Source organism: Panicum virgatum, chromosome 3K (assembly GCF_016808335.1).
Source record: "Panicum virgatum strain AP13 chromosome 3K, P.virgatum_v5, whole genome shotgun sequence".
NCBI classification, from domain to species: Eukaryota; Viridiplantae; Streptophyta; class Magnoliopsida; order Poales; family Poaceae; genus Panicum; species Panicum virgatum.
Window position 1 is genome coordinate 28,114,259 of NC_053138.1, and position 3,710 is coordinate 28,117,968.

Below are 3,710 nucleotides of genomic sequence, written 5' to 3' on the forward strand. Positions count from 1 at the left end.
CATACCGTGCTACTCAATTTGAGCCATCTATCATCATAAAGACCACATGCATGAACTGCGCCCATCCCCTTTAAAGTTAACAGAAAATAACTTATTTTTTAGTGCTTGATTTGATCTTCAAATGGTTTCCATATGCGACATGCCTCGAAATCTACTGACCTTTGCCCAAGACCCTATAGTACCTCCTAGTGTCACTATACCGCAACCACAATATAGCCCGCAACCACAATATAGCGTCAGACATCTGACGTTATAAATAGAAAATTACCGACAAACTATTGGTCGGTATAATTTTTCGTCGAACCATTAGTCGGTATTTCACGTTTTGCCGAGCGAGGATTGGTCGGTATATCAATTTAGCTTTAGCGACCAACTGTGTGTCGGCAAACTAAAGTATTTACAACTAATCATCGGTCGGCATAAAAGATTCACCTGTTGGGCGCGCTCAGCTAAATAATCTCCCGCCCACACAATTTGCAAAGACCCACTTGTCAGTCCCTATCAAACCCTAGCTCCCCAAACCAATCCGTTCACCCTTTTTTTGGCGCCGCCGCCCACGCCAGTCGCGATTTTTACCCAAATCGCGCACGTGCCCAGCTGCCCGCCTCCCCCAAATCCAATCCCACCTCCGCCAAATCCAATTGCAGCGCCAGATCGAGTAGCCACCCCCCACCGCCGTCCTCTGCAGCCTCTCCACGCGCCGCCATCCCCTGCAGGCCACCGCGCGCTGTGCCACCTCCACGCCGCCATCATCTGCAGCCGCCGCGCGCCGCGTGCCACCCCCCCCCCCCCCCCCGCCGTCATCTGCAGCCGCCTCCACGCGCCGCTCCAGCCACCCCCGCTGCCGTCCCTTGCTGCAGGCGCGACACTGCAAGCAGGGGGCCGAGGACGCGACCCCCACTCGGCGCGCCGAGGTTCGTGCGGCCCTCACGGCCATGACCCCCATCCTCTGGATCCGGCGCCCAGAGGGTGCGGCCCTCACGGCCACAACCCCCACTCCTCTGGATCGAGCGCCCAGAGGGTGCTACGACCACCCCCTACCCCCGCCTGGGGCAGCTAGCTTGCTGATTTTCCGGGCCAGAAGACCAAGCCCATTCTTAGCTTGTCACCGCCAGCTTCTCTCGTGACACACAACAAGGCCATCAACCAGGTCTGGACATGAATCATTTGCATCTTCATTTTTTCTGTGTGTTTTCTAAATCTTGCTGTTGGAATTAATATTTTTATTGGTGCAGGCAACAGACATCTTGGTCAATCATGAGGCTGCATTTGGAACTCTGAGCACATCTTCAATATTGACAACAGCCGGCCACCTAGTCGAGAAGTATTCAAGTGAAGGAGCTTTTGTAGTGGTATGTTTTGATCTGTTTTTCTAGTTCGTATGCCTTACTGTCCGCCGCCTTATTTTAAGATGCTGATATGTTGTGGTTGTACTCTCTATGAAAAGATATACTCTACAATCAGCTTGATCTCGTCATGGATAAAACATGGATTAACAGTGACGCTAGGTACAACCTAATTATTTTACAAGTTCAAGTGTTTTTTAGTTAACATGACATTTAACAAAAAGAATTACATGTAGGCACAGCAAGGCATATTTGCAAAGCGTGAACAAGTTTCTAGCTTTTGCATTTAAAAATTCAGCAGTAGGCAGCAAGATATTATGCCCTTGTAGAAAGTGTGTGAACTCATTTTGGAGAGAGGTAAGTGATGTACGTGAGCACTTGATATGTGATGGGTTTCTAGAGGGGTATACAATATGGAATTTACATGGAGAGCCTACCCTTTCTGTGAATCATGGGAATTTTGATGATGCTGAGCTTATGGAGGACTGTAATGAGGATGATGACATATCTGGTATGCTTAGAGACTTAGCTGCTGGTTTAGATGATAGAGGAGATTTTGAGGACAACAGTTCTGTTTTGGAACCTTGTGTTGAGCTACTTGCCATTCAAAAGTTGGTAGATGAGAATAGCAAAGAGTTGTACACTAATTGCAAGAAATATACACAACTTCGTTTCCTCGTTAGCAATATTGTGAAGTTATTGTTAGTTTAGTGCTGAAAAGGGATGCGATTCTACCTCGTCCTCATGCTGAGATGAACAATATGGGTGATGCTCTTATGATGGCAATTGCATGGCCATATAAAAAGGTAACCTAAACTTTTTGTTGTTTATGTCTTTTGCATCAATGGTGATTGGCCAAGTTTCTAACTAATGATGTGTATCTTAGTTGAAGGTTACCAAGGCATCAAAATCCTCCTTGGGTACTGCAGGTATTTAGTCTGAATTTTACTTTCAACAAATAACATAGAGCAATCTGCGCTGCTTCTCTTCTTGTGACATGTGAATTCATAAATTTTGAAAGCAAGTGATCTGCATAGAGTAATCTGCATGGCAATTAGCTTATCTTTGTCAAAATAGTATGAGAATTCTGCAAACATAGTTATGTGCTGCTCTAATGACTAAGCATATAACAAGCTTGTGTAGTGTGTACATAAGGAACTACACTAGTACGCTTAGTTAGGTTTTGCTCACAATGGTAAACAATTAAGATCACTTGGTCCTCTGATATCCACTAATATAACAGTAACTACATTTCGAATGGTTGTATGTCATTTCTTTTTTTCATACTTTGCTGAAAACTGCTACTGATTACATGCTATACTCACTTTCAGGCAGTGCTGAAAGAAATGCTAAGAACTAGGAAGGATGCTTGAAGCTGTTTACAAGTTCGAAGATCACATCAAGATTTGTTTATTTTGTTTTGGAGCTCCTGCAGATGAATATTTTGCACAAGCTTAATGGCTGTAGTGAAGTGTGATAGTTTGACCTGTAATGGTAGATGTGGAAATGCTAATGGCTTACTCATATGCAAACTTGATGGATTTATCACCTAATTCAACTGTTAATAGAATAATTATAAATATATATGTGGAATAAAATATATGTTTGCTCATGGGAATAGTTGCTGTCGGACAGTTGGTCGGTATTTCTTTCATGGGGCGTCAGACGGTCGGTCGGTATAGATTTATACCGACACCACTTTTATCGGCTAATAGTTAGTGTCGGCATAGTTTTACGCCGACCGATGGTCAGTCGCTATAGTGACTTATAGCGACCATAATGTAGTCTCTATATTTTGGCTGTGGTATAATGTGTGTTAGTCCTAGGCGCAAAAGTCGAGCTTAAGATTGTGTGTTACCATTATACTAAAGAAGGGGACTCAATAAATAAAGCCCCTCCTCCAAACAGGGCCTAATAAATGGTTTACTCCGAGCATTATTATCCCTTCGTGGCGCGTTGTAACCTGTGAGGTCCAATAAAAAAAATAATCTAGTATTAGTATGGCAAATGGCCTCAGATTGAAAATACATACTGGATTTGAGTTCAACGGATTCATCTTATTATCTAGTAATAACTAATGAGTCAGTTCATTACTGGATTCTCACGTATGATTTTGTCTTAGTCTCTCGATGTGCTCATAGGAGTAGTGTTACGTGTGTGTATGCACTATACTCTCTCTATTCAGTTTTGATTGATATATTTTCATATGGCACAACAACTAAGGACACTAAGTGTACTTATCAATGTAATAAATGCAACATAAATTTTTTTATTGGTCCTCTAATATTTTAACTGGAAACTCCTTGTAACTAGTGCTATTTATTGTCACTGCACAAGAAAATAGTAAATATAGCTATAATTTTT

The 3,710-nt window shown here is 42.9% G+C and overlaps 1 long non-coding RNA gene across 1 annotated transcript; it reads left to right on the forward strand.

Moving 5' to 3' along the window:
- Positions 1–2,028: 2,028 nt before the first annotated feature.
- On the forward strand, positions 2,029–2,754 carry LOC120701376. Its single transcript, XR_005686068.1, has 3 exons — positions 2,029–2,152; positions 2,233–2,275; positions 2,678–2,754. It is a non-coding gene; the product is annotated as an uncharacterized LOC120701376 (long non-coding RNA).
- Positions 2,755–3,710: the final 956 nt, after the last annotated feature.